The 12,294-nt window shown below is 50.5% G+C and overlaps 1 long non-coding RNA gene across 1 annotated transcript; it reads right to left on the reverse strand.

The window, feature by feature from the left end:
* Window positions 1-8,274: 8,274 nt before the first annotated feature.
* LOC117079504 lies at window positions 8,275-10,322 on the reverse strand. Its single transcript, XR_004435478.1, has 3 exons — window positions 9,710-10,322; window positions 8,783-8,941; window positions 8,275-8,673 (listed from the first exon to the last, which is right to left on the reverse strand). It is a non-coding gene; the product is annotated as an uncharacterized LOC117079504 (long non-coding RNA).
* Between the last annotated feature and the right edge of the window lie 1,972 nt (window positions 10,323-12,294).

Here is a 12,294-nt window from a genome sequence, read left to right on the forward strand (position 1 = left end):
CTGCAGTGGACCCGAACTCTGGGGGTGGGAGAGGGTACCAGGGGGAGGTGTTGCCAGGCAGGGTCAGGGTCAGGTCACATCCCCCAGACTCCAAGCAGCAGAGGCACAGTATCATCCTTGAACCTGAATTCAAGGGCTCTGCAGCAGCACTAAGCCCAGGTGAGAAGGTCTTGGGGGCAAGTACCCTTCATGCTGAAGGAAATGCAGGGTCACCAGCTCCTAAGACAGCTTGTGACCTGGGGCCACTGCAGCACACAGGTCTGCGGGGCATGGGCTTGCCCTTCTGTGTCTTCCTTTTGACATCCTGCCTCTATCCTTCCCAGGAGAAGCCCAGCGATGGTGGCTGAGCCCCAGGTGAGCTGACCTTTGGGGAACAGTTGCTGCCCAAGGCCTCTCCCCCTCAGCCTAGAGCCCCTTGCCCAGCAGACCCTTGGGGCCCCAAGAACAGAATCTCCCTCCCCAGATGCAGGCCCACCCCGCTGGCTGCCCCTTCCACAGAGCTGAGCAGCGTGCAGGGCCCTGAGGGGAGAGCCCAGTTTTGAGAGCTCTGTGTTTCCATAGTCACACCTTCCCTGCCCAACCTACCCCTAGCTCTTTTCCTAAACATCTGCCTGGAAGGTAGGGAGATGCACACAGAGCCTCTTGCTAGAAACTCAGTCCAAGCTGCAAGGTGTGCCTGCCCTTGGGCAGGGGTGAGGCTCTCTGGGCAGTGAGCACCTGTGATTTTAGGGCACAGTGATGTTTGAGGAGGTGGCCATGTACCTCACACAGGAGGAGGGGCAGCACCTGGGACCCCCTCCGAGAGCACTCTACCAGCATGTGATACTTGAGAACCACTGCATCCTAACAGCTCTGGATAAGCATCACATGGTGGGTTTCAGGTCCCAGCTCCCCATCCCCAGGTGACTGGTTCCCTGGGCTCTCTTGACTCATAGACCAAACATCCCCAGTCCATGGGTATGGTACATCCCCAGTACCCGTGTCCCAGCAGGGAGTGCCCAATGATCTCATCACCCATTCTTCTCGAGACCTCCTCTAGATCCCCCTCCTCTTGCAGCCTCTGTGGCCCTCAGCCAGGGGCAGCTCAGATATTCCAGCACTGACCATTATCTTCTTGATAAACAGGTTTTTTAGTGTCCACACTCAGGGTTATCTCCCAGCGGGAGCAGGGGAAAATGCTATGGGTCACTGCACAGGTGAGTGAGGAGGTAAGTGTCTCAGGGGAAGCCGTAATGTGTTGTGCGTGTGAGCTGTGAGGGGGGAGTTTGAATGGCCAGCTCAGAGACCCCTGATTGTCTAGTCTGGCTCCTGTCCTGGCCCCACCTTCCCTCTGAGGGGAAGTGCAAGCCCATTGTGCTACTCCTTGTGCAGCTCCTCAGGTGGGACAGCCATTTTCTAGTGGTGACTAGGCTTCCCTGATGAGCTGATTAGCACTTACATGTCAAAGTACAAACAAAACTCCACATTGTGTTCACATGGGAGCATGCCCCCAGCACCCTCTCCTATTTCCACAGTTTGCACGCTGCTTGCATGCAGGCATTCTCCTAGGTGCTGGGGTTAAGTATAAGCAAAACCAAGTCCTTGTCTTCAGGGAGTGTACATTTTGGTTTGTGCAGAACATCGTAGTTTGGGGAAGAATGATTTACCCTGCCCTGATGTCCTATCATATTGTTGGTCTCCACATGAGAATGCTAAAGGACAGGGACTTCATTCATTCACCAAGTCCCTGGTACCTCAAGCAGTGCCAGGTACCCAGGAGGCACCTGGCAAACACTGCTGGAATGAATCCCTAGTTCTTTAGTTGTCAGTTCCTGCTTTGTGCACTGTGCCATCAAGGTGCTGCAAGTATCTGTCTGAGAAGGCATTTGCCCTCAGAATTTCAATCCAGTCAGAGAGAGATGGACACACACAACTAAGCGTGATACAAGACAAATGGAATAAAGTCATTAACAGAAGGGAAAATAAAACTCAACTCAGGCTGAGACATATGAGCTGCACAGAAATTTGCTTTGGCTCAATCAATTTCTTCTTTCACAGAGAAACTTTTAATTTCCATTCTTTGTTTCAGATTCTTAGGTCAAGACAAAGCATAAACAATCAACCCCAACAGAAAAATCTGAAGAACAATTACAAGGAGTAACTCAGGAGATTTTCCCAGGAGGCAATCCAGAGGAGTTTGAGTTTCGATCAGCTTGTAGGATTGAGACAGGAGCAGAATATTGCTGGAAAAAATTCACAATAAAGACCAGGATGGCCGTGCGCAGTGGCTCACGCCTGTAATCCCAGCATTTTGGGAGGCTGAGGCGGGTGGATCATGAGGTCAGGAGATTGAGACCATCCTAGTTAACACCATGAAACCCCGTCTCTACTAAAAATACAAAAAATTAGCTGGACATGGTGGTGGGTGCCTGTAGTCCCAGCTACTCAGGAGACTGAGGCAGGAGAATGGCCAGAACCCGGGAGGCGGAGCTTGCAGTGAGCCGAGACTGCGCCACTGTACTCCAGCCTGCAGCCTGGGCGACAGAGCGAGACTCGGTCTCAAAAACCAAACAAACAAAACCAGGATGAAGTTACTTCCCCAAAAGAGAGGTTCAGGCCGGGCGCAGTGGCTCAAGCCTGTAATCCCAGCACTTTGGGAGGCCGAGACGGGCGGATCACGAGGTCAGGAGATCGAGACCATCCTGGCTAACACGGTGAAACCCTGTCTCTACTAAAATATACAAAAAACTAGCCGGGCGAGGTGGCGGGCGCCTGTAGTCCCAGCTACTCGGGAGGCTGAGGCAGGAGAATGGCATAATCCCTGGAGGCGGAGCTTGCAGTGAGCCGAGATCCGGCCACTGCACTCCAGCCCGGGCTAGAGCGAGACTCTGTCTAAAAAAAAAAAAAAAAAAAAAAAAAGAGAGGTTCAGGCAAGTGGTCAGCTCCCCCTTGAAAATCATGCAGGAGGCCGGGCGCGGTGGCTCAAGCCTGTAATCCCAGCACTTGGGAGGCCGAGACGGGCGAATCACGAGGTCAGGAGATCGAGACCATCCTGGCTAATACGGTGAAACCCCGTCTCTACTTAAAAATACAAAAAACTAGCCGGGCGACGAGGCGGGCGCCTGTAGTCCCAGCTACTGGGGAGGCTGAGGCAGGAGAATGGCGTAAACCCGGAGGCGGAGCTTGCAGTGAGCTGAGATCGGCCACTGCACTCCAGTCTGGGTGGCAGAGCAAGACTCCGTCTCAAAAAAAAAAAAAAAAAAAAAAAAAAAAAAGAAAATCAATGCAGGAGACAAATACCAGGAATGTAATAACTTGGAGAAAAGTTTGTCTCTGGGCACAAAACCTGTTGTACCTCTGAGGGACAGGCCAGAAGAGAGAGCCAGTAGATGGAGGATGGGTGGCTGAGGCTTTCCATGTGAGTCATGTCTGAGTGGACATCAAGCAGTTACCAGTGGGTCAAAGCCCCATAGATGTCATGTGTGTGGGAAGTCTTTCAGCAAGAACTCACACCTTACTTGGCATCAGATAATTCATACTACAGAGAAGTCTTGTGTATGTATTGAATGTGGGAAAAAAATCACAACTCAAGCCTTATACAACATCAGAAAATTCACTGTGGATGGTGAAACCCTATCTCTACTAAAAGTACAAAAATTATCTGGGTGTGGTGGTGCATGCCCATGATCCCAGCCACTCAGGAGGCTGAAGCAGAAGAATTGCTTGAACTAGGGAGACAGAGGTTGCAGTGAGCTGAGATTGCGGCACTGCACTCCACCCTGGGTGACAGAGTGAGATTCCGTCTCAAAAAAAAAAAAAAAAAAAAATGCCGGGCGCGGTGGCTCATGCCTGTAATCCTAGCACCTTGGGAGGCTAAAGTGGGCAGATCATGACGTCAGGAGATCGAGACTATCCTGGCTAACACGATGAAACCCCTTCTCTACTAAAAATACAAAAATAAATTAGCCAGGCATGGTGGTGGGCGCCTGTAGTCCCAGCTACTTGGGAGGCTGAGGCAGGAGAATGGCGTGAACCTGGGAGGCGGAGCTTGCAGTGAGCCGAGATCACGCCACTGCACTCCAGCCTGGGAGACAGTGAAACTCTATCTCAAAAAAAAAAAAGGAAAAGAAAATTCATGGTGGAGAGAAACACTGTGTGTAGTGAATTTGGCAAGAGCTTTAGGGAGACATCAAAACTTGTTAAACATCAGATAATTCATACTGGAGAAAAGCCCTATGGGTGGAATGAATATGGCAAAGCATTTAGTGGGAATTCAAACCTTATTAAACACCAACTGATACATACTGGAGAGAAGCCCTATAAATGTATTGAGTGTGAGAAAGCCTTTAATCTGAAAGCAAGTCCCATGCAATATCAGAGAAGTCGTACAGGAGAGAAAGTTTTTGAATGTAAAGAGTGTGGAAAAAGCTTCAGTTAGCCATCACACATGATTCATAATCAAAGGAGGCATTCTTGAGAGAAGCCCTAAAAATGCAATGAGTGCGGAAGGGGCTTCAAACATCACACCTGATTGATCATCAAAGAATACACACTGGAGAGAAAACTTATTTGTGTGTCATGTGTGGGAGAGGCTTTATTCAGATGTCACACTTGATTCATTGCCATAGAACACATTCTGTAGAGAAGCCACACGCATGTAGTGAATGTGGGAAATGCTTCAGCCACAGCTCAACTCTTACTAGACATTAGGTTATTCACACTATGGATAGCGAGTATAAGTTAAAAGGAATATGCGCAGGCTTTCAGTGTGAGCTAGCTTCTCGGTCACTATCTCACAAATTCTACTGGAGAGGAACCCCTCAATTCATACAGGAGGGAAAAGCATCCAAGAACGCAACAAAGGTGGGAAGCCTTTCATTGTAGCTCATTATACAATGTCTTGAGAGTTCCTATTGGAGAGAACCCCTATGGATGTAATGAATGTTGAAAAAACATTTAGTTGGAACTCATGTATTAATTACAATGAGATAATTCATAGAGAATATAATGGATATGAGAGGCTTTGGTGTACTGTGGGAAGTAGGTGGAAATGTGGGTTCCTGCTGTTGCCCTTTTGAATAAACTGCCCTAGCAGGTGCTTGCCCCCGGGTGGCCATGCTCTGTAGGGAATCTTGCTTTAGACTGGAATTGTCAGATGGAGACAAAGACAGCCTTATTCCTGGCTGGGAATGCCACTGGAAATGCTAGGGGAGACCAGGATCCATGGTGTGGCCTGATCTCAAATATGCAGAAACCAGAAGCAGAGACCAGACCCAGAGAGAGGCAGATAAATGCAACCCCCAAAGTGGATGCACAGGAAAATGGAAAACTATTAGAGTTAGTGTTGGGTCCCCAAAGCTGCCTTTTTATCCTGAACAACGATGAGCAATGACTCAAGGTCTTCGTGAAATCAAACAGAATAGCTGAGGTAGCTTCCTATACCTCTGCACTAAGTTTCTTAAATCTGAAAGCATGTAGAATGAGTGTCAGCCGCACCAATATGTAGGATCTGTATTTTCATCAGAAGGCAATCCATTGCGGCTACTGGCTATGCTGAAAACATAAAATTATTTTAACATAAGCCTTCAGCAGCTTAGGATAAAATAAAATCCTTGACTTTAGAATGAAGTTTTCACTATGAAATGCAATCAAGGCTGGGCACAGTGGCTTACGCCTGTAATCCCAGCATTCTGAGAGACCAAGATGGATCCCTTGAGGCCAGGACTTTGAGACCAGCCTGGAAACATGGTGAGACCCAATCTCTACAAAGAAATAAAGTTAGCCAGGTATGGTGGTGGGTACCTGCCATCCCAGCTACTTGGGAGGCTGAGGTGGAAGGATCATTTGAACCCAGGAGGTTGACACTGGAGTGAGCCATGATTGTACCACTGTACTCTGGCCTGGGCAACAGAACAAGTCTCTGTCCCAAAAATATATGTGTTAAAGATTACTTATATCTAGTTCACACCTCCCAAAGGTAATTCGAATTGAAATAGTGATGCATACAATAATGTCATTAAAGTAGAAACACAAATAAAGGATTATAAAGCCATTGATGGTAAGAGCAATTGATTTTGTGAACTTCAATCATAGATATAACTAAATAGCTCATTGTTTATACAAAATAGCTGTTGAAAAGTTTCTGACTTACTGGGTGCAGTGGCTTATGCCTACAATCCCAGCACTTTTGGAGGCCAAGGCAGGTGGATCACTTGAGAACAGCCCAGCCAACATGGAGAAACTCTGTCTCTACTAGAAATACAAAAATCAGCCAGGTGTGGTGGTGTACGCCTGTAATCCCAGCTACTCCAGTGAGTCAAGAGAATTGCTTGAACCCAGGAGGCAGAGGTTGCAGTGAGCTGAGATCATACCACTGCACTCCAGCCTAGGTGACCGAGTGAAACTCTTGTCTCAAAAAAAAAGTTTCTGGTTAGATTTTTCCTCTAGGCACAGTCTGAGGGAAAAGGAGGAAAGCTTTGAGAGGAACACAGCTATGAAATGCATCCATCTGCCCCTCCTTTGTCATCAGACAATGGCACAACCTGCCATTGGGTTGTGCCAGGGATGACCGTCTGTCTTCCAAGGCCTGAGGTGCAGAGAAGAGCAGCCAGACCCACATACTCTCCAGGATTCCACCCCCAGTCCTGGGTGTAAGAAACAAGCTGTTGCCTTGTGTTTAAAAAAAAAAAAAAAAAAAGGGAGGGCTGGGCGCGGTGGTTCACGCCTGTAATCCCAACACTTGGGAGGCTGAGGCAGGAGGATCACTTGAGGCCAGGAGTTCAAGACTAGCCTAGGCTACAAATTGAGACCCTGTCTCTACAAAAAAAAAAAAAAATTAAAAATTAGTCGGGTGTGGTGGCCTGCACGTGTATTTCCAGATACTTGGGAGGCTGAGGCAGGAGGATCGCTTCAGCCCAGGAGTTTGAAAGTACAGTGAGCCATGACTGCACCACTGAACTCCAGTCGGTGAGAGAGACCGCCTGGTCTCTAAAAAATTTGTTCAAAAGGGAGGGGAGGGTAGACTCTTGAGTCTTGTCTACAATTTTCTACTCCTCACAGGGAAAACGGACCTTACATTCACAAAAGGGAAGCCGCAGCAGCTGCTGTCACCAACAGGTGCTTCTGTGCATCACTGATTTGTGTCTGGCTCACTCTCTTCCACTTGTCCTGTTGTACATACCCTTGGATGCCAGGTGACACTTGCCAAGATCGTAAGTGCCACAGGACTTGCAGTGAAGGGAAGGGTTGATTGGGGAAGAGGAGTTAGGAAGGTTTGGATGAAGAATTATAACTGGGCCTGGAAGGATTAAGATGATAGCAGAAGGAACACAGATGAGCTGGGAAGAGGCCGATTCTCTCAGATGCTGTGGGGTTGGGAGTGTGACTGAGGACCAGGGCAGGACCAGGATCCTGCAGATCCTGGCCTTGCAGGCTTTGCTGGGGAGTGTGTTCAGTCCTGGAGCCATGGGAGCTGTAGGATATTTTGAACCAGGAGGGTTTCAGAATTCCTCTTCAAGGCCATCTGGGTACGTGGTCTGCGAAGCACCTGGCAGCTCCCTGTGCCCACAAAGGTACTGTGCTCCATGGTGTGCATGGCTCTTCTCCTCACATGTCAGCCAGGTGTCATAGCTACACTGCCCTGTTCCTCAGACTATAAACTGGCTTCTTGATTACCCTCATGGCTCCTTTTCCTTCACATGGGATTTTATGGTAAAAACAAACAAACAAACAAAAAACAAAAACAAAAAAAGAACCCACACTGGTTGTGGCTGAATGCTCTGGTCAAGGGCCTGGGTCATAGCACACTTGTACTGGAGAGATCAGCAGGGAGGTTACTGAGAGGCAAACTCACCTGCCCAGAGTCTGGACAGTGGCTCTGCAGGCTCTGATACCTGATTCTTCCCTCATGCTGAGATGATTCCTACACTCCAGGAAGTGGACATAGAAGACCAGAAAGCCAGGGCACAAATGAGCCCTGCTGGAGGCTAGATTCTTTTTTTTTTTTTTTTTTTTGAGACGGAGTGGCTCTGCCGCCCAGGCTGGAGTGCAGTGGCCAGCTCTCAGCTCACTGCAAGCTCCGCCTCCCGGGTTCACGCCATTCTCCTGTCTCAGCTCCCGAGTAGCTGGGACTACAGGCGCCCGCCTCGTCGCCGGCTAGTTTTTGTATTTTTTAGTAGAGACGGGGTTTCACCGTATTAGCCAGGATGGTCTCGATCTCCTGACCTCGTGATCCGCCCGTCTCGGCCTCCCAAAGTGCTGGGATTACAGGCTTGAGCCACCGCGCCCGGCGAGGCTAGATTCTTAACATGTGCCCGAAAGTTGTCAGCAACCCTGGTGTTGCCACTGGGATTGTACCTCTGTTTGTGCACAGGTCTTGAGGGAAGCTGGAGGAACAGGAACCAGAACATGAGGAATGGACAGTGCCTGGACAGTATCTGCACATTATTGGCTCTTTGTCTTTCCATTTTCTTTCCTCTAAGGCTTAGAGTCCAAGCTGAATGTTAGTTTCCTCTGTGTTTCTCTAATGAATGATTAGGTTTCTGCTCATGAAATTAATATCTCATTCTATGCCCTTTGGGACAATAAGTTTACAGTTGATGGAAGTTCAGAATGACTCCCAAATTATTCAGTAACACATTTAAAGACAGTCTCTTGCCTGTCCCTACGATGGCCAGCCACATCGAATGTCAGAGCCTGGGGGGAGCAAAAAGAGGGTTTTGGAGTGGGACAGATGGATCGGGATCACAGGCAATTTGTTTAACCTCAGTTTTCTTACCTGTGAAATGCTGATGTCAATCCTTACCTGGCACACGCAGAGCACTTAGCACCACCTGCCACATGGCAGGTGCTCCATGAATGGCAGCGACTGTTACTGTGTCCAGAGTTGGTTCCTTCCAGTGGGTTCATGGTCTTGCTGACTTCAAAAATGGAGCCACGGACCTTCACAGTGGGTGTTACAGCTCTGAAAGATGGCACGGACCCAGAATGAGTAGCAGCAACATTTACTGTGAAGAGCAAAAGAACAAGGCTTCCACAGCAAGGAAGAAGATCCCAGCTGGTTGCCCCTGCTGGCTGGGGTGGTCAACTTTTATTCCCTTATTTGTCCCTACCCATGTCCTGCTGATTGGTCCATTTTACAGAGTGCTGATTGCTCCATTTTAAAAACCTCTAGCTAGCTCTACAGAGCACTGTTTGGTGCATTTTACAAACCTCTAGCTAGCTACAGAGTGCTGATTACTGCATTTTACAATCCCATTATAAGACAGAATAAGTTCTCCAAGTCCCCACTGGACCCAGGAAGTCCAGCTGGCTTCACCTCTCATTGCCACCACGGTGGACTTTACCAGGCTAATGGTAAAAGGCAACTTTATCTTTGTGACTAGGAGATAACTTTTTCCCCAAATGGGTGACAAGACTAAGGTTCTGACATGTTGCTTCTGGGCTCCTGCTGTGGGTATCATCAACCACAGCCACCTGGAAACATTCCCAAGATACCTATTTTTCCTACAGATAAGTTATTTTTTCTACCTTCAGTCCTTAGTTCTCATTCTCCAAGGAACTCAACAGTCCGGAGCAACACTGAGGTCTCAGGGGCCTAGTTCTATCAGGGACTCTGTGGCACCCAGCCCCTGGGTCCCTCACCTCCCACCAGGGCCACCCCATTGGTCTCCATGCCCAGGGCGCCTCTTTCCTCTTCAACTGCCCCAGGGGCACCAGGGCCGCTTCTCACTCAACACTGTCTCTGGGTGACCTCGCGAGCGCCAGTGGCATCACTGACCATCAAGATGCCCCAATTTGCATCTACATCACAGCATCTTCTGCCGGCTTTAGGTCCTGTCTTCACCAGGATGTCCCGCAGTCGCTTCACACTAAGAGCTCAACTGGCCCCCTTCCTCGCCCGGACCCCAGCTCCCGTCGGGGACCGTTGAACCACCCAGTGGGCGGTCAACCGTATGTCCCAGAACGGACCGAGAGTGCATGCGTAGACCTCCGCGGACGGCTACTTCCGGTGCGGTCCCAACAGGTTTCTGCCCGGGTTTCCGGCGCAGGGCTCCTTTCGGACCCGAGAGAAGCGCGAACTCGCCCCTGCTGCCCGCCCCGCTTTGCCCCAGCACGTCCCTGACCAGCCGAGGAGCACCCATAAGTGGCAGTGGGCGCGATGGTGGCGGCGTGTGGCGGGGCCACGCCCAGAAGTGCTCGGTCTCCCGGAAAGGGGGGCCGTTTCGCCCCGCCCTCGAGTCTGGGCGTCCGCATTGCCGCGTGGTCGGCGAAGCGCGCCCGAGGGGGTGGTTAGGGCAAAAGCGTGGGGAGGGGCCGCGTCCTCGCTGCCCCAGCCGGGCGTTTCCTTGCCTCACCTGGTCGTTCCTGTACGGCGGGAACGCGAGGCGCCCACAGGGATGTCGCTAACGAGTCCGCGGGGCAACGCCGAGAGTGGCTTGAGGGGTCCCCGCAGGAGCCCCCGGCGCGCGCCTCTTTCAGCGCTTTCCACCTCAGTTCTGGCCCAGCGCCTCGAGTGGGTAGAGGGCGAGAAATCCTTTGCCTCAAGCATCCCCTAAATGGGTCGGAAAGATGAAAGAGAAACGTTTCTGAGGGAAAACCTGGCGCCATCGCGTCAGCGCCTTTTTAAGAGCGCGCGTTTTCCGCCGGGTGGGAGCTGCTGTCTGACCACAAGTTTCTGGTGGCCCTAGATTCTTCCGCGCCTTAAACCTGGGGTTCCGGAAGCTGTAGCCCCCCTTTCAAAATCCGTCGGAAGCGCCTGACCCCCAGAAGTCACGCTCTGCCTTGACCTGCCCGGGAGCAGGGGCCGCGCGGAGTTTCCGCGGGACTTCCCTCTGTGGAGGTTAAAGCACGATTTGTCAAAACGCCTTAGAACTTGCAATGACGACCATGTGCGTCAGGGTGGGGTCCCCAGAAGCAGACCCTGAGGTGACGCTTCCTGTAATCTTGGCTTATTGGGAGGCGCAGGCTCGGCCAGTGAGGACTGGGAAGAAGAGCCAGCCCGGGTGAGCGTCGTGCAGAGGCTGCGGGATGACCCGCTCCAGTCCTGCAGGGGAGTCTGGAGCCCGCTTGGATCGGACCTCAGCGCGGTCCCATCGGGGTGGAGGGAGCTGGGCCTTCTTTGCCTCAGCGGCTTTAGGACTCTCCCAGGAAAAGGTGAGCAGCCTCGGCCCTCGACCCGGAGAAGCAGGGGCCACATGGAACTGGGTGTGGGAAGGTGGTGAAGGGCCCAAAGGATGCGTGCATGGCCTCAGGAAGTGACCGAAGAAAGCCTTAGTCTGAATTTGAGAATTTCTCAAGGTTTAACTTCTTGTACCTTCCCATTCTGCATCTGTTCATCCATACGGCGATACACGACAGTTTCTCCACATCCTTATCAACACTTGTTATTGGCCTTTTTTTAAAAATCATAATCATAGCTGGTGGGTGTGAAGTGGTGTCGCTTTCTGGTTTTGATTTGTATTTCCTTGTTAACTAATGTTGTTAAGCATCACCTCACATGCTTAATGGCCATTTGTGTATCTTTGAAGAAATATCTATTCAAAACTTTTGCCCATTTTAAAATTACTTGTTTTATTGAGTTGTAAGAGTTGTTTCTCTGTTCTGGATACAAGTTCTTTAGCAGATAGATGGTTTGCAGGTATTTTCACCTGCTGAGGGTTGTCTTTTCAGTTGTTTGTTTTTTGAGACAGAGGCTCGCTCTGTCGGCCAGGATGGAGTGCAATGGTGCCATCTTGGCTCACCACAAACTCCGCCTCCCGGGTTCACGCCATTCTCCTGCCTCAGCCTCCCGAGTAGCTGGGACTACAGACGTGCGCCAGCATCCCTGGATAGTTTTTGGTACCTTTTTTTATTTTTGCGACGGAGTCTCACTCTGTCGTCCAGGCTGGTGTGGAATGGTGCAATCTCGGCTCACCACAACCTCCGCCTCCCAGGTTCAAGCGATTCTCCTGCCTCAGACTCCCGAATAGCTGGGACTACAGGCACACGTCACCACACCTGGCTAATTTTTATATTTTTAGTAGAGACAGGGTTTTACCGTGTTGGTAAAGCTGATCTCCAACTCCTGACCTCGTGATTCGCCCACCTCGGCCTCCCAAAATGCTGGGATTATAGGCGTGAGCCAGTGCGCCCGGCCAGTTTTTGTACTTTTAGTAGCAATCGGGTTTTAGCATGTTGGGCGGGCTGGTCTCAAACTCCTGACCTAAGATGATCCGCCCACCTCAGCCTCCCCAAGTGCTGGGATTACAGGCCTGAGCCCCCATGCCTGGCTGTCGTCTTTTCACTTTGTTTTTTTGTTTTTTGAGTCGGAGTCTG

The sequence above is a fragment of the Trachypithecus francoisi genome, unplaced genomic scaffold (assembly GCF_009764315.1).
Source record: "Trachypithecus francoisi isolate TF-2019V2 unplaced genomic scaffold, Tfra_2.0 Lachesis_group7, whole genome shotgun sequence".
In the NCBI taxonomy this organism is placed as follows: Eukaryota; Metazoa; Chordata; class Mammalia; order Primates; family Cercopithecidae; genus Trachypithecus; species Trachypithecus francoisi.